Raw genomic sequence first — 21,535 nt, 5'->3', positions numbered from 1 at the left:
CGTGCGTGCGAGCGTGCGAGCGTGCGAGTGTGTGTTGCTGAAAAAGGAAGGGACTGCTTTCTCCTGCCTCTGAGCTGCTAATGCTTGTAATCTGTGAGTAGGCATCATGGTTTAGTGTGAATTCTTGTTAGCCATTACCAAATGTTTCTCCTTATCCCGTTTAATAAACTGTACTGTCACATGTTTGTATTTCAGAAAACATTACTTCATGTAATGTTGAAATAGTGAAGTAACGGAGGTGTGAATTCTCTCGCTATGATTGAAGCGAGTAATTTGGCCTCCATTACGGACTGCCTCAGCGTGATGTTAGCCTGATTGTTTATTGGACTATCACTGGGAGGACCTGGGGCTCTGCGATCCTCTGTGGCACACATGAGTCCTACTAGTATAAACAGCAGTTTTTTTGCAGGGTCCTCTGGCAGTGCATCCACCCCCACCCCCTCTCTCTCTTAACTGAGCCTAATAAAAGACTAAAGTACCTCATTGGCAGGACCACCATACGCGTTACATATGTGTCATACAGGCCTACAGCACATTTTGAAAATAGGAAAATAATGCATGTGTCAGTGACCGTTACAATATGACAGCAATAATAACAAACAAATAAGCAAGATTCTTTTACATCTGTGAAACAGAGAGTATCCGTTTCCAAAATCGTAATCTCAATATCAACAAATGCTCCAAGCCCTCACAAACTGCGGGAGAAAAGTGAGGGCAAGGAACAAAAAAAAATGCGGAGAGAAAGCCATGCGTGGCTAATGTAGCAAAGCCTCACCTCTCCTGAATCTCCAGACCCCGATTTCTCCTCCATTGTCACAAAGGAATAAATAAAGGAGTGCTGGGGGTGTTGAGAGGGAGAGAGGTAATCACCAAAGACAACAGGGCCGCTGGAGAGGAGAGTATCGACCGGCCCCCCGCCACAGGTGACTGGCCCTGCTCTCAGATGCATGCAGACGCTCAGATAATTGCACAGACTGGACTTCTCTGTCTGCTCCCTTTGTGCCAATGTGTGTGCGTGTGTGTGTGTGTGTGTGTGTGTGACAGAGAGATTTCTTTAAGGACCTGTGCAATGTGTGCACTATGTAGACGCACAGCATCCATAGAGTTGAATCCATTTTGGAGGTTCGCTGGAGCAAGGAGGAGAAGGATGTGTGGGGTGGTTTGTTGTTGTGGGGTGTGTTTTTTATTTATTTACTTTAGAGTTAAAGCGATATGAACGTGTTTGGGGTTTCGTGGTTGGATCTGAGGCAAGAAACTCTCCCTGTTAGCATTTTTTGTACAGACTGCATGTTGCGTGGCTGTGTTGTGGGTACACATGTGCACAGCCTGAGTGTGTGTCTCTGCACAGCGTGCGTGTGTGAGCGTGTGGAAAATGTGTTTGTTGTGCATCAGCGCTGCGTAAGCAGCGAGTGGGGCCCTTATCAGTGGGATCAGAGGAGGGTTGTGGGTGGGGGCTGATGTGCCAGATCGGCTGCTGGTGCCAGGCTGTGCCTTATCTCCTCCCCATCGCTGCCTGCCTGCCTGCGCATCGGAACGCACTCCCCCCTTGCAGATGATTTACTCCCTGTGTAAACAGAGATTAGAGCAAAAATGTCCAACACCAGGGCACTGGAGGCACGCGGCCATTACTAAGAAACCACAGTCGCGTGTCAGGGCCAAAGCCCCAGGGAGGCTACAGACGTAGCACAGTGCCACCAGGACTGGGAGGAAAAACAACTTTACAGCTTAGCCTGACACCATTTCCCACTTGTCACCAGGCAAGCGCGGCGGCACGCTTTACGCTGAGCAGTACGGGCACATTAGGGAGAATGGAGCTGTCAGTGACGGCTCTGCTAAACGGTTCACGTTCTCACAGTGAAAACTTCCCGGAGACACGTTGAAATTTGGACAGCAGCCGTTAGCAGGGTGAAGAGTTGCAAACCATTACCGCTCTCTTGAAATGTCTAAATGAAGTCTCCCAAGAAGTGCTGTCTGGGACTTATAGACGTCGGCTGCAGTCAAGGCTTCTTAAGTATGTAGAGCGAACAGTGGCTCTGATCCTTGACAAAATCCAGCCAGCTCTGTGACACACTACAAAGCGACCATCTGGGTGTGTGCGTAGCTCAGCTATAGACCCCATTATCCCTGAAGAATTCCTGGGATCCCTGTCAGATAACTCTGGCTAATTCTGCTAGCTCCTCTGCTCCCATCCCTGTAGGTTTGCGCTGCTACCAACAGAGCGATTTCTTTTCTCACGCTGATTTTCAAAGGCACTTCACTGAACACCAGGCTTTGTCTTACTCATTGCCTGCCATTACAGAGGATTTCACAGACTCCAAGTCTAACTTTCGGATCCTCAGCCACTTTAGGTCATTTAGTTCAAAAGGCATGCCCTACTTGCCGCATTAAAGAAGCTATTTCCCAAAGTGTTCGTTGGAGCTGAGAGTCTGTCAGTGTGACCCAGTGAAAGAGACACAAAGTAAAGGCTCAGCTGTGTCCTGTTCCTAGGGGCAACTGAGCAGGCTAACTCAGGGTGAACCAATGTGTTTGGATTCAATTTCTGTGACTAGAACATTCTTGACAGGAACCCAACTTCACGGTTTCAATTTCTGCAGGTTTTGCTTTCTTTTTTTCTCTCCCCCTTCTCCCCCCTCCATCTTAAATAGAATCACAGGCCCTTCTAAGTCAGAATCCTGTTCTGTTATCAGCCTGCCGTGAGAGAGACACTTTTCCCCTTTATGGTCATGTTTAGCTAATATCGCTACTGGCTCGCCTCTAAGTCAAAACAGGTGTTGCAGCGTTATCGTCACCTGCACGCCGAGCCATTTGCCTCAGAGATTCAAATTTGCTGTTTGGTTAAAGGTTTAACCTCCCGTCCTTTGATTTAGTGTAATTCCAGGTTTACTTTCAGAAACTCTCAGGTGTCAGGAGATGAAGCAGGGATGCCTCTGTTCACCGTTACCCCAGTCATGGCCTGACGTCAACTTATCCTCCAGCTTTTATCTCCTCATGATGGCAAACATTCCTCTTCTCGAGCAGCCTGTGCACCGCATAATGCCACCACCCCACCCATACATTACGATGTGCTGCGGGGGCATTTAAGTTCACAGGCAACAAAAGCTTCACAGGAGGGGAGGGGGCTGGGATGTGTTGGGTTGGGGGTTTGAGGGAGTACTGGTGGTGGCCAGGATCATGGATTTCACACATGTGGAATGGAGTGGACTCTGGGTTTAATTTGGACCAACAACACCCAGTCAGACAAAGCCCACCCTTCCCCTGTACTCTTACCATCCCAGCTGCAAGTGTCTGTCAGTGTGTGTGTGTGTGTGTGTGTGTGTGTGTGTGTGTGTGTGTGTGTGTGCGTGCGCGCGCGCGCATGCGTGCGTGCATGTCTGTGTGCATGTGTGTGTATGTGTGAGAGAGGTAGAGAAAGTGCCGCCCGGCAATAAAAGTGATATAAAGTGAAAATCAATCCCTTGAGCACGCACCAGCCCCCTCCCTCCCCCTCCCCGCTCCCCCTGTTTCCATGTCTGACGATAGTGAGATTAAAGGGAAGGCCACGTCTGAATGCCGAGAGATGGCCATCACTCAGTCACGGACCCTGCCAAGCCCTGCGCAGGCCAGATGACCATTCTCTCTTTCTCTCTTCCCACTCCCCTTTCCTCTCTCCATCAGTTTCCCCATCTCTTCTGAAGCATGCCTCTATCACATCCCGGGCCAAGACACCCCCCCCTCCCCACCACCACCACCACCAGGCTAAGTCCTGGCCTCAGCCCATCCTTGCTTTGCTTTCTCTTTCCCTCTCTCTCACACGCATTAGGAGGTGATTTACTGTCCTCCCGTCCCCTGGTATGCACAGGGCTGATATCAAACCGCACAGAGCAGCACTCCTGTAAGACGGGCCGGTGTCTCTGATCCAGGCCAGGAGAGAATGGACTAAATAAAAACACAAGCCTTTAAGTCAACTCTGATATGAGGAGCTTAAGCCTTCAGCCACACGCTCTGGACTTGGACTTGCATACAAACGTGGGATAGGGGGGGGAAGAAATCACACGTCTCACAGAAAATGTATTCCCAGGTTTAAAGAGGATGTCTAATGGTGCATGAATCAGAGCAAAAACATTAACCCCTCTCCCCTTCCTGATCTGCACCTTCATGTGGAATGGAGAACACCTTTCACCTCGTGCTCTGATCTCTTCTGTACGGGCATCCAAAGTTGTTTCTTGTTTTTTTAGGCTGGGAGGGTTTACGCTGTCAAAGATCATTAAAGCAAATGGGTTTTTGCTTAAAGCCACAACTGTGATAGGAGAGTCTAGTTAGCATAGTACTCCCCCCCCAAAAATGGGAAAACGAAAAAATAGTTGTCAGGGTTAATCATGGCCAGTGCTATTAATAACCCATGCGTGTTCGCATTGTACTCCATGGTGTAGTCATAGAATGGCATGTCGAGCAATTGTTTTTGCTGAGGTAATCGTTTACAATTCTGCCATTCAAGTACACCACGAGCTGTTTGGCCACATCTCACAGGCAACCAAATGACAGGCAGCAAGGCTATTGCATTACGTATACATATATACAGTATGACCAGTCATTTCTTGAAATGGGATATAAGACTGGTTGTGGGAAAGTATGCCACAGTCACTTTTCTTCAGGGAAAGGCAAAAGCTATAGATACAGTTGAATGCTTTTTGCCAGTAAGGTTATAAATGCTACTGGCTACTCCTTCATCAATAATGAACAAAGCTCCCCAGCCACAGGCCTCCTGTTTATCAAGCCATTGTGAAGGTATGGAAGTGACAGCCAAATTAGCTACCATACCATATACTCGTCCCTGGTCACAGAGAAATAGTGGAGTGGAAGCACTGTAAAATTATTGTTGTGCTAGTGTGGTGCGCACTGACGTGCTCTTGATAGCTTGCCTTTCAAGCAATCATATAAATGACAGCCAGTAAACTGACTGACTGTTTTTTTTCTCCTCATTTCAAGCCATATCTATACACCCCTCTCAAGCTCCACTGATACCACCTCATGCATTGTCAAAATCCATATCACATCCCTGCTTGCAGTGACATCTGGATGCCTTGTTCCGTTTTCTCTTTTTTTCCCCCATCCTTCCTTTCTTTCTTTTTTTTTCCTCTCCGGTGAACACAGCGGCAGCCAAATGAGGGGAGACAGATGCGCAGGCTGGTGTGGCATCTCAGCCCCAGGCACTGCCGGCTGTGCGGAGCGCCGAGCGTCAGCGCGCGGGCAGCACCTCTCACGCCGAGGAGAAAACAGGCTGTCACAACCCTGCGCCACGGTGCCAGTCTCTGACACGACTGCTCCTTTCTGCTGTCAGAGAGGAGCGGAGAGTGAGAAGAACAGGCTCACAAACAAGGCAAAAACAGAGAACAAGGGGGAGGCAAGAGAGCGAGAGGAAGGCAGAGGGAGAGGGAGCGGGAGGTGTCCGTGTGTGATCTGTCACAGATGCTCAGAGGAACTACCTTGGGTGACAGTGTGTGATAAGAGCGAGCGCCTCTCCTCTGTTCTCCTCTCCTCTCCTCTCCTCTCCTCCGCTCCTCGCCTGTGTTTCCGGCTGACTCTAATTAACCCGCTGCCGATTGCCCCGAGGAGCCCTCGGCGTTAATTAGAGGCGAGAAATATGTCTCTGATTCAGGGCGATGCACACACACGCATACACACACACACACACACACACGCATACACACACACACACACACACACACACACACACACACACACACACACCCGCACACACACACACCCGCACACAGCTCTCAGCCTTGGCAGACATGCCAAGGTGTGAGAATAAAAGACCTGTCTATTGTGCTCACTGACTGAGCGTGTAATGCATGTGTGAGCAACTCTGTGGCTCTGAACCCCCAGCTGGTGACAGTTTGCAACCTGGGATTGTAATGATGTTCTCTCCATTTGCTGCTCTAATTTGACTGCGTGTATGACATCATTATCAAATGGCTGAAAGGTTGTTCCAAAGAACTGTTCCTCCTCAATCTGGCATTTTGTTCTGGTAAATGCCGCCAGGATCATAAGGGGCAACTACATTGTACTAAACAGACTTTTTTTTTAAAGTGAATGAGTCATCTCATGAATCATCAACGCCTCCTGAGGTTTGTCTTAAAGTAGCGATAAAAATAGATGAAATGTTGATACATTTAAAAATCAAATGCATGAGACCAAATAAAAGTCATTACTGTGAATAGGCCTACCCATTTTTTTTTCTCTTTTCTCTGGAGGTGGATTTTTTTTGGTGCTTAATTTACCAAAGCGTTATGTGCCTATGTTTGTCTGAGCAAGTTGTGAATAAGAATAGCCCTTCTTTTTTGCTTGACATGCTGTTAGCCAGACCACCAACCGACACAAACATGTTTGGGGAGTTGTACAGCAAATAGCCATTTGTACCTGCCTTCAACCTGGGATTGAGAGAGATGGAAATGTAGAGGGGGAGAGAGGCAGGCAGAGAGAGAGAGAGAGAGAGAGAGAGAGAGAGAGAGAGAGAGAGAGAGAGAGAGAGAGAGAGAGAAAGAGAGAGAGAGAGAGAGAGAGAGAGAGAGAGAGAGAGAGAGAGAGATGCACACTTAATAGTTCTTGAGTGCAGTGGCTGGGTCTCTAGGATGTACGGTGCCCCGTCCCTCTGGACACGCACACTCCCCCCACACACACCTTGGCATGACTTTTCACTTTAGCCCCACTCGAGTCCAATCACGTGCCATAGAGCTCCATCTCCCAGAAGCCCTTGGGAAAGAAGGAAGTGGAGGCACAGTGGGTGACGGGAGGGCACTGGGCTCTGCCTGACCCACTTGCCTCACCCAAGGGGTCAATAAATAATTCTGCTGTTCTAAAGCCACTTAGCCATCAGGAGGCAGTGGAGGCAGAAGAAAACACAGAGGGCTCTTCATGTGCCTACATAACTACAGCACAGACTAGGCTATTTTTTAGTTTAATTAATGATGCAGTAATTTCCCACAAACAAAATAATACATTTTCATAACATGTACAAATTTGTGTAGCCTTGCAATGTATACTCGGAGTGTTGAACAACTTGTTGATTTTTTTCCCCCTTTCCTGTCATATGGTTGAAGCTGCAACCAACTTGAACCATGTTTTTCCTGACCATCTAACTCAAACCGTATGCCACAAGTGCAGTGTTGTGCATTGCCATTTGTCTCTTGGCACCGCTGAGCTCAAACTCATTTGTCTGGGCATGATACAGTGCCACTGTAATAATAAACATGAGGCTGACAGAACACATCCGGCCAGGCCCAGGACAATCACAATGATGTCAGCTCCCAGGCACATTGCAGAGAGGCCTGCTGGTGTGGAACTCATGGAACCCCTTCCCCGCATACATATTTTTCACATCCTCTTGTGGTTTCATGAAAGAATCACTCCCACTCTTACAGACGAAAACACTAAAAAGTGAAAATAAACAAACTCTTGTCTTCCTCGCCTGGCCTAATTGAATTGAAATGTCTTGTGGAAGGGCACAACATGGGTGCGGAGGCCAGTGGGGTATAAACAATCCAGTGTTATGTGTTGTCATCCAGTTCTTTCCACCAGCACAGATGCTGCACTAGTTTATTGTTCTGGTGGAGGAGCTGCGGCACCTCTTCATTGGGGATGCATGGGGAAGGGGCAGTGAGGGGAGCAGACAGGGACGCCGCCAGGAGACATAAGCAGAGTGCTTAGGGCACCAACCAATGCTTAGGGCACCACCCACCTTGACCCCAAAATTGGAGCCTCATAAATTGAGATTGACTAAAAATCGTCATAAAAAAAATATTGAATTACATTATAAAACATATTTATTAGTCAGTAGATTATTAACATTATTGTTAATGTTATAATTATTATTATTTAATTATTAGGGGGGGCTCCTGACCACTTCAGCTTAGGGCCTCCTAAACTTTAGCAGCGACCCTGGGTGCAGGGCAGATGGTGGGTAAAGGACTGGGCTCCACTTAACTGTGGCCACACTGCGGAGGTCAGGTGTGGACCAGGCAGGAGTGTTTTTTTTTTCCTCTAACAGGCTCTCAGGTTGGACTGCCAAGAGCTAATGTTCACCAGAGCTACAGCAACCCCCCCCCCCCCTCCTCCTCCTCCTCTTTCATCATTGTTTGGGATACAGAATTCCGATATGGGAAGCTCAGGAAAGTAATATAGAATCGGTGGTGAACGGAGCCAAGGCTCTCACTCCCTCTCACTCCGTTTTCCCCGTTCTTGAGGTCTTTTTTGTGCCAGGCACCTAGTGTGTGCCAAAGAGAAACAGCGGTGTTTCATTTCTATATGTTTGTGTTTATTTGTTGGCAATGCTGAGGTGTTTTGGGAGATGGGGAAGTGAGAAGGGGCTGAACTTGGGTAGCAGGAATGTGGCAGTGTGTGTGTGTGTGTGTGTGTGTGTGTGTGTGTGTGTGTGTGTGTGTGTGTGTGTGTGTGTGTGTGTGTGTGTGTGTGTGTGTGTGTGTGTGTGTGTGTGTGTGTGTGTGTGAGTGTGTGTGTATGGGTGTGTGTGTGTGTGTGTGAGAGAGAGAGAGAGAGAGAGAGAGAGAGAGAGACAGAGACAGAGACAGAGACAGAGAGAGAGAGAGAGAGAGAGAGAGCATCAGTCATTTAGCTGCAGTTCACCTTCCTCTCCCCTGCCCCATGACCTACACATAGAAATATGGTCTAGTGTGTCAGAGCCAAACCCACACAGTGAAGTGGGCAGTCTGTGAGCACTACAATATGGTACTGACTCACCCTGGGGAGAAAATGTGTGTGCTCGCGTGTGGATCAAATATGCGCTGTATATGTGGTATGGATATAAGTACATATACTGACCCCTTTGAAAAAGTGTGCACACACACACACACACACACACACCCCCACACACACACACACACACACACACACACACACACACACACACACACACACACACACACACACAGACACACACAGACACACAGGTATGTGGCATGAGTGTGTTCATGGATGTTATGGATGTGCATATGTGAGTGTGAGTGTGCAGGGCCGCTGACAGCTTTGGCTGGGCCCAGGACAAAGTCATCTGAAAGGGACCCCCACTCAATACATACAATGTAATGAGAACCCAATTCTGTGCCCCCTCTGTCCCTGGGCCCGGGACAACTGTCCCCTTTGTTCCCCCTGTTAGCTTCCCTGTGTGCGTGTGCGTGTGTGGGCGCGCGTGTGTGTGTGCATGTTTCCCACTGCCTTGCTGTAGGGGCTCTGTGAACAGGCTTGGGGGGGCTCGGGGAGGGGAGGGGAGGCTCCCTGTATTTTTCCGTGGTGTTGGATTGGGGATTGCATGGGCCAGCACTGGTTGCCCCTACCCTGACATCAAAGCAGCCTTCACGGTGGGTCCAGCGCTGTGCCAGAGCACACTGCGCGCCGCTGGCAGGAAACACACATCTGGCTACAGGGACCTGCCAAACAGCGCAGCCTGGCCCAACATGCCCTCGGTGTGTGTGTGTGTGTGTGTGTGTGTGTGTGTGTGTGTGTGTGTGTGTGTGTGTGTGTGTGTGTGTGTGTGTGTGTGTGTGTGTTCATGGGTGCTTGGTGGTGGTGTGGATAGAAGGTGGACGGCTGAATTTGTGCTTGCATGTGTGCGTATAGGTTTTGCCTGACCAAACGTATGTGCTATTTCATAAAGCATTCCCATGTCTGAGCCGCTTCCATATTTAAGTGTTGACATGTTCACTGCGGTTCATGGCAGTTTTCTGGTGGGTGCGAGAGTAGGTCTATTTTTACTAACCCACTAAACACTGACATAAAAGGAATGCTATTGTATGGCATCAGGGATTGTACTCGAGCTGTCAGTGCTCAGCAGGGGCGTAGCAGCAAATTTTGGGCCCTATGTACAATCAGCTCCAATGGACCCCCCCCACCCATATAAATGGGCCCCTGGTGACTCATACACACTTTACCACCCTGAACGACAGCGCTGGTGCTCAAGCTCAGCCCTGACCTCACTCTAGAGCAGGTGTGCGGCTGCGACAGGTCGGTGTGAGGAGAGTGGGACGCCGCTGTCACACACCGCGTCGCGGGGCCCTCTCTGGTGTGAATGCTCCTCTTTGTCTGTGTCCAGCGCTCCTGCAATCTGAGAGCTGCCGGCTGGAGCAGACCTGCCCTCAACTGAGCCACTCAGAGGCCAGACGTGATCTAACACAGCCTGGACACCCAGGGCCCAACTACCGGGCACGCCGCCATCTTTCTGGAGGAGGCTGAGGCTGAGCGCTCCAGCCGGGAATGCTATGATCCATGTGTGTCACAAATGACCATATTGAGAGGGTGAAATCATCCGCATTGCAACATCCCACCAATGAGGACCATGTACTGTAGTATTGTAAACTAAGCCGTGTTTAGTTTTTGTGAGGTTTGGGAGTCATTAAAGGGGAAAAAACTAGCCTCCAGATATCTGTCACTTTTAGCCTTTACAAGAATTGCTGTTACTTTTCTACCAACGCAGTGCCGGCAGCTCCGACTTTAGGAGCACACAGGTGTACTCCTGGGAAACACACAGGCTGTAGAAATTGTTTATTCTACCAGTGAATTGCAATAATAATGTGTGTTGGGGCAGATGCATGCGCGATGGTGGCATGAAATTTTAAATTGATGTCCTCAGGTAAAATATGGTGATTACAGTACGAGTTAGAGTGATCAATATAGGCCTTGCGTAAATGGGAACCTAATTGCACCTCAGTGTAAGACACCCAGATACACTTCAGGCATGTTGTCTTTTCTCTACACTACTCTCCCTGACCATCCCACCCTCAGCAAGCTAGGTGGGATTGGCCTCTATTACCATCACAACACGGAAATCTATTAGCTTCCTGATAGGTGTGCACTATACATCGCCAACCTCACCCTCTCTCTAACCTCTGACCCCTGAACACCTTGCACAGATCAATAGCTCAATAGTCAAAAGGCAGAAGGACTGCTTGACTACAATGTGATTTTGCTCCCATGAAACTTACAGGAAAAAACAGGAAGAGGTTTAGCTCTCTCTCTCGCTCTCTCTCTCTCTCTCTCTCTCTCTCTCTCTCTCTCTCTCTCTCTCTCTCTCTCTCTCTCTCTCCTACTACCCCCTCAAGCCCCCCAGGGTGTTTTCCAGTCATTCCTGACCATCTCCAGCCACCCAACATCAGCACCTCTACCCCCTGTTACTCACAGACACCACCCTGGCATCGATCCATACTTATTGCATCTCCATTCTCTCCCAGCTTGTAATTTGTATGGAAAGATGTATTAGACTTAACACGCTCATCTGGCAACAGGTCTATCGCATCGGTGAGATGCTCTCTCCGGCATAATTGACTTAGCAGGGCCTCATGGGAAGGGTGCAGACAGTGCTGGAGGACTATTGAGTTTCTGTGCCGCCTGTTTAGCTGTTAGGTGTGAAGGCAGGGAGTGGGGGAGGTGGGGAGCAGCCAAGGGGGTCTGGGCACCCGGGACTGACAGGAACCCCTGACCACAGGTCCCTCCCATCCAGACAGGCAGCCTTACCAAGACTTACCAAACACACCAGCCATCAACCTGCTGGCATGTAGTTGTAGTAGGCATTCAGGACCATGTTCCCAGTTGGAATATCCACAGGCATCTATTTTAATTTTGGTAGTTTGGTAAGTTGACATTTAGTGGAAATTTCAGAAAGTTGACAGTTCTGCAGTCCTGCTGCAGCAACAGTAACTGGACCACACTCCCAACACTGTAAAGAAGTCACTGAGAGTCTTATAACTTTTCTATGGCCTCTCCAAAGCCCTCTGCATAAGCAGCTCTCTTAACACTATGGGGACCTCCTCTATTTAATCTTAAATGCAGAACCATCCTGGAAGAATATGGCATAGCACGATGTGACATATATAGAGGCATGTTAAGGTTTTCTGTCTGAACTCAGGTACTGTGTGTGTGTGTGTGTGTGTGTGTGTGTGTGTGTGTGTGTGTGTGTGTGTGTGTGTGTGTGTGTGTGTGTGTGTGTGTGTGTGTGTGTGTGTGTGTGTGTGTGTGTGTGTGTGTGTGCGTGCGTGTGTTAAGAGGCTGGGCACGGGGCCCACACAGATAATCAGTGTATCCGTCGTTCACACCGTGAACATCCCAGGGTGCAGTAAAGATAGAAGCCCGCCTGGGAAAAGCGGGAGTTTAGTGGACCGTAAGGAACAATGAAAATCAAAAGGCAGAGTCCAGTGGACTGGCGAGCGCCAGATGCCTGAGGATGAATCAAACAGCTGTCGGGCCGGGGCCACAGACGGTCCCCACTCCACTCCTCTTTTTGGACTGATGTGTAAACCTTTGTTTTCCACCCATGGCAATCTCTCTGTGAGTTGAGTTATTTTTCTGTTCTTTTCTTTCTTCTTGTTGTCACCTTTGAAACAGATCTTACCTTCTTTTTTTAGGAATCCAAAAACAGTTAATAGAATTTATTACTTTGTTCAAGAACTCAAGTTTTTCGTTGCTTTTTTTCCCTTATCCACATGTGCTGCACAGGCAGACAGACGGACAGACAAACACACATTTACATCAATTCCTGAGCATGAGCATGCGTGCACACGCACACACGTACACACACACACACACACACACACACACACACACACACACACACACTCACACGCACGCACACACGTACACACACGCACACACGTACACACACGCACACAGCCCAGTGGCTTCTATGTGTTTGATGGTCTATAGGTTTTCTTCATGTATAAGTTACACTCCAAAAACGCAACACCAGATGTTAATGATGTTTATTTTTACAGTATGTAATCACGTCTCTGGAACTTATGACAGTAGACAGCCCAGGGTTCTGGAACTCTGCCCTGTACGACCCTCAGCCGATTTCCTGTCACACTCCAGATGGACACACACGTGTGTGTGTGTGTGTGTATGTGTGTGCGTGTGTGCATGCGTGTGTGCACTCTCCTCTTTCTCTCTCTCTCTCTCTCTCTCACACACACACACACACACACACACACACACACACACACACACACACACACACACACACACACACACACACACACACACACACACACACACACACACAGTCTGGGGGCATTGAATCACTGAAATACATACAGTACAGTACATGCTCAAATGCAAATGAACTTCATGACATCTTTCTCTCACAAACACACAACCATGCAGATTCACAGTCACACAGAGAGAGAACACACACACCCACACACACACACACACACACACACACACACACACACACACACACACACACACACACACACACACACACACACACACACACACACACACACACACACACACACACACACACAGGGATTTTGTAATCCCCCATGCCACAGGGGGAGAGGTGAGCCAGCTGCCAGGGCCCTGTTTAGTAAATCACTGCGCAGACACAGTGCCACCCAGGCACTCAGAGACAAATGGGCCAGGGTGTGCGCCAAGTTCCTGGACCAATAGGCCTGTTTAAGAGAACCTCTGCACCTTTGTAATTTCCATTAGACTCCCCTTTTGCCACAGACAGTAGCTATCTTTCACTTGGCATGATTGCGCCACTTGCAACAACCATTATATCGCTCAGATAGAGCCATGTACCATCTTGATAAACAAAAATAAAGACACATGGAAATATCTACTATCTATCTATATAAATTTACTAATGCTCATCGCTGTTAAAAAATCCATGTCACAGCACCTATTTGCTTTGGGTTTCCTCAAAATGCTTATAGTTGAACTCAGTAACAGTCCTGGTGGCCCTGGAGGATAGCCACAGGTGTTTACGTATATGATCGCTTGTGTCATCTGCCGAGTACCTGGTGTGGCTATGCTGAGTAAAAATTAACCCAGAGTAATTCTGCCTCGGTGACAGTGGCAGTGACAGTCTCTCCAGCAGTACCAGCGGGGGGCCGGGGGGGTTGCGTGTGTGCGTGGGTGGCTGGGGGAACTCTCTGAGGGCCTGCTGCACGTTTGGCAGGCGGTGAAATAGAGCAGGAGATGCTGAGGCGGAGAAGGGGAGGGGGTATAGAGACGAGGAGGAGGGATTGAGCTAATGGTCTTGCATCTTCCTGGCAGCATGTCAATAATGGCTCTTATCACATTAAGCAAAGAGTCCATTAGCTTATTCTCTTTTCCTTTGGCTCAAGCCTCCGCCAGCAGAGTCGCGCCGAGCAAAGCAGAGCTGCTCTAATGGTGTGTGTCTCTGTTTTACGGACACGGCAATGCCTAGGCTCACACACACGGACACTCTCTCGCTCTCTCTTGTGCACACGTATGCACGCATAGTGCCCAAAAAACCACACACACACACACACACACATACACACACGAACACACACACACCTATGCACGCATACACATATACATGCATGCACCCCCCCCCCCACACACACACACACACACACACACAACAAGTGCATAAATCAGTGGTAATTCTATCATATCACAAAGTTCGCCATTGACTCAACATAGTCTGCATTGATGCATTTAATACTTAGATAAAAAATTAAATCACATTTGAACTGCATCAGGAATGATATAGTCAACAAAGACTTGGTGTGGATTTTCAGAGCGCCATTAGTCTTGTTTGGAGAAAGTGAGAAAACAAAATGCATATCTGGTCTCAATGTTTTATTTGTTCTCCTTCCAGTTCAGCTAATGTTCTGACGGCTGTTTTCTTCTCCTTTTTTTCCACATTTAATAACTTTGGGATAATGACTTAAGGGGATTGCATGCATGGGGCTGAGGAATAGCAGCACTGTTGCACACCTTTGACTATCACACAAACACTAAAGTCGCAACACAGCCAAGGAGCAAATTGCGAGCACATGTTAATACACCTTCCTCAGACTTTGCCAAGCCAACTTTGCAGACAGGGGAGACGTGATATAGGGGAGTATAAAAAAGGACGCCACACCACCAAAGACCCTCCGACAGGCCATTTCTCACGCACCTCAACCCCCCCCCACTCCTTTCTCCTCCGCGCATTTCACCCATCTCACATCTGCCTCCCAGACTGGCCTGGCCTGTCCAGTGAAGAAATACACACACACACACACACACACACACACACACACACACACACACACACACACACACACACACACACACACACACACACACACACACACAAGCACGCAAATCCTCCTTAATTAATAGGAACTATCAAGACTCATTCTTGTCTTTTTTCACTCTTTCTACGGCTATTGCTCAATTCAGAGCAAAACTATGACATTCTCACTTGTATTGAAAAAAATATACATGCATGTTGCACTCGATAAGGGCCTGCTGTGGGTTATGCTTTCAGACAGTAGATATCTGCGAATCGCAGTGGTCACGGCCGGTGTCTCATGCAAGTTCTGGTTCTGCTGAGCGAAAGCAGTAATGGATCAGACCCTAAAATGGCTTCCATGTGCTGCCCTCGGTGCACCCTCTTTGGGCGCTGGCCAGGGACTGTTGCTTTGAAGGATGCAGAAGGACAGGCCTAGACCAGAGCGGGTGAACTACGGGTCACACACCAAACCCTGGGCCCAGCTCACTGGGACAGGGAGAGGGGTGAGGGGTTGAGTGGCCAAGACATCTGCGGTGACTTGTTGCACTCTCACCTTCTTTCCAGCAACACTGACTTAATGTGTTTTTAGTGCAGGGTCCTGTGTTTCCTCACGTCAGAGGTAGGCGGGAGGGGAGACCATATCTCTGTCTGTCTGCCTCTGCCGCACACTGAACAGCTTATATGTGCCCTCGCTCAGTTCATGGACTGTCCAGCAGAGCCAGGCTGTGTGCTCTGTAATTTGGATGAGTGTTGTATTGACCAACCAGTCACTGCACTGTGCTCCTCTAATTAAATCAGTGGAGAGGTAACTGAGAGATCTGCTCTGAGTTATAACTAGAAATATGAATGTGAGCGGAGGGCCATGTGCAGATTTTATTGGGCAACACCTGCTGTCAACGTCAGGTTGTTGTTTTTTTCCCCCTATTGGTTCCTCTTCTCTACGATGGCTGTTTTATTGAAAAAAAAAGAAATATTTTCAAGGATGAGTTGTCAGCATCTGCCCTTCTTGAGGATCAAGAAGAGTAATTTATGATCATTCATCAGCCAGATCCTCTCAGCCTCTACTCATGGAAGGAGAACAGATGATCTCTTTGGCAGTGTGACCGCCTGTCCTGGCCTGCTAGGTCCATGTCAGACTGCGGGCAGTGCTATTTCATGCCAAGCCGTGATGGTACGGCATAAAGCATGCTAGAGAACATTCTAATATTTTTCCCCTCAGACAGAAGACTAATGCAGTTTCAAACTGCTTGCTCTGTTGTACACTGTCAACCCCACAGCTTGGCTGTCATTTGACAGCAGCCCCGGTACAGCAAGTGTCAGCCGTAAGGGCTGGCCGAGCACCTGTCACCAGCCGTGGCAGCGCAGGAGACGGCCTGTGCACTCTCTGCCTGGTGAGCTGGGCGCAATCCCTCAGATGTCATGGCTGGAGGCACTGGGCTTTGTGTGAACTCATCCCCTGTGGCACCCCCTTGCCACTTCAACTCGGAATTATTCAAAGGATGAAATGGAAAAAAAGAGAAACTGAGAGGGAAAGAAACTACTGAGGAAGCCATAGGTTCAAGACCTTCTCAGATCACAAGGACCTTCTGCTTAACCGCCCTTGAAGTGGTGAGTGTGTGAGTGAGGCTTCGGGATCAATGAGGAATCCCTGTTGTGTCCACTGGGAACAGGCGGTACAGAGGAGGTGGGCAGATCAATGCAGTTCCCAGGCCTCAGCTGTCCATGCCCAACCAGGATCAGTCCCCTTGACAGTCACACCAGCAGTAGCCAAGTTCATGTAGTTCGCGTTTGACATTCAGTGAAACGAGGTAGAAGGAAGGTGACCAACGCAGAGATATAATACACTATTGCTGTTCCAGGCCGTGTTTTATGTGAGCTGGCGTTGGTAATTCTCTTTAGATTTTTTTGTAAAGCTTTTAGCCTTTTGCCCAATGAGCCACAAGCCCATTATTACCAAGGTCCTCGTGTAGTCTAGGGCAGCACTAATGACTGCATGTGATGAGCGGTGATCATTGAAGAGACTCAGTTGACTGTCTTAATCCTCCATGCAAACCACTCAAGCTTTCACTGTTGGTCCGTAGGATGTTAATATGATGTCATCCTAATTGCTTAATTGCCAGCTTTGTTTTACTGACAGCGTTGCCCTAGTGATGACAAGGCCATCACTCGCTTGTCAGCCATAATTTACAAGGCAGAGGGCTTGCACCGGCATTAACCGCCAGATCTGGGAGTGATGGCAATGCTACCGAGATAAATACAGCTGTCACCGGCCTTTTTTGGTGACACACTCACAGAAATGGCTGAATGGCGACCATGGATAAATTGAGTGGCTAGGTCGACTTAGCATCGCAATTATTGGCTAATCGTCGTTAACCTCACAAACAATGCTTCAGTTGCATTGTTTAAAGGACTCAAGGATGGGTAATGACAGGGTAATCCGTCATAGCACTGGGGGGCGTTTTGGAGGAGGCGGTGGGGGAGGGCCGCGCGTAATGAGATTTGAGTGCAGGGGGGAGGGGGGGGCTGAGTAGATTTGCAGAACACATAGCATCGAGAAGAGAGGGGCCACATTAAGCTAATTGGGAGAAGAGTGCCTGGTTGTAAAAGTGCTCCTAATGATGGGTCTGCAGCTCTCCCTGTGACACAGGACTAATGTGCAGTGGGCAGGGGGGGAGGGTGTTTATGTGCCAACACACTCCGGGAGGCAGCCACGGCTGTCTGCAATACAGACTCAGCAAACACAGCAACTCCATTGGCTGCTCTGTACCTCACCTCCTCCATAGGGTTTGATAGAAATGTAGCCGATATAGGAAAGTGAATACTCCAGGAAGGTAACCAAAAAAGTGGGGCCTTATTATTATAATGAGAGGTTCCTGGACATAAGTGAAAGCACATGATGGTCTCCCCTTGCCTCCCTCAGTATCTCTCTCTCCCTCTCTTGCTCTCTCTCTCTCTCTCTCTCTCTCTCTCTCTCTCTCTCTCTGTTTCACGGAGCAGAACACTACTCAAGCTTGTCCCCTTAGATTGCGCAGTCTGTTGTGGCGTACAGCTCACGCAAGCTTGGGTTTCTCTGCATGTTTGGAAGTGAGTGTGGCCTAAGCCCCATCTGACTCTGGTCCAGGCGTCTCTGGTGCGTGTTTTCATAGCCCTGTTGGAGCTGGCCCGCCGAACGCTGGAGTCTGTGACCTGCATCATGACAGCTGGCTGGCCCTGGTTTCTCCAAAGCGGCCCCATGCTGTAAACATTGCAGTCCAGTGTCGTCTCATTCAGACTGATCTGATTGGAGCGTAATGGGGGGTTGGGGATGGGGGTGGGGGTGCTGGTGGATGGGGGTGAAAAATAAGGTAAGCACATAAGTGATACTTGGCAATGTTGCCTTTGTTTGAAAAGTGCAGTGCTGAGAACTGATGCTGGGTTGAAAAAAGTGCTGGAGGACAAAGATCAGTTGAAACAGGCGCAATGCAGACATCCTGCTTTCAGATTCTCACAGTCGCTCATCCTGGAGGTAAGCACACTCCAGTGCCTGTCACAATCAGTCATCCACTAGTCCGGCCGATGACAGTTTCTCTTGTGAACGAAAACTGTTCTCTTTGGCACCCCAACAAACTCACAGAGATCAGCACAGACTTCACAGCCGCAGCTGCAGTGTACCTCTTCTATCTGTCCCTCCCTCCTTTCCTCCCTCTCTAGCCCTCTCTCTGGTGAAAGTAAGTGTAATATTGCAGTGTGTTTAATCTCCCCACTCTGGGCTTAATAGCAGCCTTGGTGCTGATAGTGGGGTCCCTGAGCGCTCCAGCAGAGAGGCGAGTGATGAATGAGTCCTGTGATCTGTGATTAGGATCAGCCTGTTTAGAGCTGCTCTCCAGCTGGGGACCAGACACACTCCAGAAAAAGTTACCCAGGTCTATCCTCACTACAGAGGGCTACAGCTGCCAGCTACTACTGCTATTTACCCAAAGTTTACAGACTGTGTACATGTGTACGTCTTTTTGGATGTGGGAGGTTAACGACACGTAAGGGCGCCTATGGTCTTGCCAGCTCAACACAGACCCCAGGTTGTAATGATGCTTAGTGTTTTTGGTGACAGTGTATGGTAAAATATTCAGGGTGTTGGGCAGTAAGACGGAGACTTAGTTTAAAGGCTCAGTGCTCATTATGAGACATGAGCTGGAATCCAGATCGTCTCAACTTATTTCTTATTCTCCCTTTAATAATTGACTTTCTAATTTGCTTTCATTTTTTCTTTAATTAAATCAAATGGAATGGAAATACAAGTGCCCAAACCACTGTGCATTGTAAAATACAGCATGGAGCCTAGAATTTAAAGTCATACCTCCAGGCTAAACTCACACTCACACACAGAATGAAAGTGTAAAATGTTTTTAATGTATATTTTACAACAAATACTCCAGTGACTATTGATGTACTGTCTCAGAAGAATTTATTTTTCTTCTTATTTCTTAGGGCATGCTTGTTGAGAAGCCACTCTCTCATATCTCGTTTTCTCACTGCTTCTCTCTCTCTCTCTCTCTCTCTCTCTCTCTCTCTCTCGCTATTTAAACATTTATTCTGTGCTTGCGCCTTAAAGGGCCTCAGTGCCTTGTGCCGTTGGTTTTTTACAGCTCTTAAACTGCAGCGTTGCCATTTCTCATTCAGAGATCCTAGCTGGCAGGGACAGGCAGGGTCCCTGTGCTCGTCCTCTCTAATTGTCGTCAGAGTGTGCGTGGCTCCCTTGATGTCACTCAGCTCAGGGCCCGTGTGGGCTCCCTGAGTCCCTGTGGTGGGAGCATTTACAAGATGAAAAAAGTAAAATAAAAAAATAAATAGTCGCGTCTGGTATTCTGGTTTCCTGTCTCTGCCCCTGTAGTGCTGGGATTGGCAGTCACATTCCCATCCCTCTACTAGAGATGCACGGGTGAGGTGGCAGAATACCAGCTTCACAGCTCTGGCTGCTATTGCCTGCTCGCTTTCATTTACAGATCAGTTAAAAAACATGACATTCAGCTTATAACCATTAATACTGGCAGTGGGACCGTAATGCTAGACTTAACACAAATGAACTGGTCCCCTATCCACTGGTCTCAATTGAGACTTTTAAAATTTTGGTGAAAGATGCACTCCTTGGTCGGAACCAGTGGATCCATTGAGGGGGGACAAATGCAATGGGTCAAGTATTTTGTGGATCAAAGTTTCTTGCCTGACCACAAAGCTAGAGTCGAGACCCGTCCAAGATTCCTTTCCCAGAGTCCCTTGCCATGTCTCGACGTTTGGCAATGTCCAATTGTGCAGAACTCAGAGCGTTTTATTTTTCAGTGGTTAATAACACCATCTCCCAAAATGCTGTCCAAGGAGAGAACTCCTTGGAAGTGGTGCTTATTTCCCCTTCAGGAGCAATACAGATTTTTTTCAAGATGGAAACTCCTTTCCCATGCTTCCAGTGCATACAGAGGAATAAAAAAAATGAAGGCCAAAGAGGAGAGACTGTGTACCATCCAGATTTATATCATTTTATTCCCATCTCCCAAAAGACCTACAGTATATATGCAAGCGCAGGCGTTTTCTGTTGACACCATCCACTTGATAAAGTATTCCTTCATTAATATTTAATCTGACACAAGACGTGCGTCCTCTAAACCCCATTAACATAAAGCTCAGTAAATACTGATCCACAGCCTCCCTAATGAATGGAATGCGGGATCGCTGTCACCTCCAAGGCTTCTTCAAAGACATATTTAAATAAACATGAGCAACCTTATTTTTATGTCTAACATGACTTCCTCCTAGACAAAGATTTTTTTCCTCTTCAAATGTATTCAGTGCAACCCTAGTTCCCACAATATTCAATAAATAATACATAATATATAAATATAAAGGAAATATTTACACCAGTGTTGACCAAATGTCACAAGAATTTAAAAAATACTAAAGTGAATGTATTATTAGTGACTTCACTGAATGACTGTCTAGAACATGCATATAATGTTATCACCAAATGTTGTGGTCTGTGAATGTTCATACAATACATCCTATCAGGCAGTTGCTCTTCAACAGCCTTTTGCCAAACATATCAGATTTCTAAAACAATGACTCTCACAGCTCACACTTGAACCCCCTGAGCGCTTTATTTAATTGTAAGACATTTTATGAAATACCGTATACTCCGCTTACTTTGGGGTTAATGACCATATTTGCATGGGTGATTAATTTGCAAAAAGGGGAGGGGGGTTTGGAGAGGACATGAAAGAGGAGAATGCTGAGCACACAAGCCCATTATCAGTATTTATACACGCTCCTCTGGAGTGCCTGGATTTCCAAGCCTATCTTGTGTTTCCCCCTTCTCTCCACCCTCCCCCACTCTAATAACAATTGCAGCGCGACAGTGACTCAGGCCGTAGAGTTGTCCACATATCAGAGAGTTGCTGGTTATTTTACAGCTCATCCTGATATGAGCAAGACACTCAACCCCATGCTACTTTCAGTGAGCTGGTTGGTGTCTTGCATGATAGCCTCCCG

The 21,535-nt window shown here is 48.0% G+C and overlaps 1 protein-coding gene across 3 annotated transcripts in view; it reads left to right on the top strand.

The window, feature by feature from the left end:
- bnc2 (basonuclin zinc finger protein 2) overlaps nucleotides 1-21,535 on the top strand; it is a 180,794-nt gene that overhangs the window by 147,538 nt on the left and 11,721 nt on the right. The gene's annotated exons all lie outside the window — the stretch shown is intronic.

Source organism: Engraulis encrasicolus, chromosome 16 (assembly GCF_034702125.1).
Source record: "Engraulis encrasicolus isolate BLACKSEA-1 chromosome 16, IST_EnEncr_1.0, whole genome shotgun sequence".
In the NCBI taxonomy this organism is placed as follows: domain Eukaryota; kingdom Metazoa; phylum Chordata; class Actinopteri; order Clupeiformes; family Engraulidae; genus Engraulis; species Engraulis encrasicolus.
Note: the sequence above shows the minus strand (reverse complement) of the source record. Positions and strands in the feature narration are given on the sequence as shown.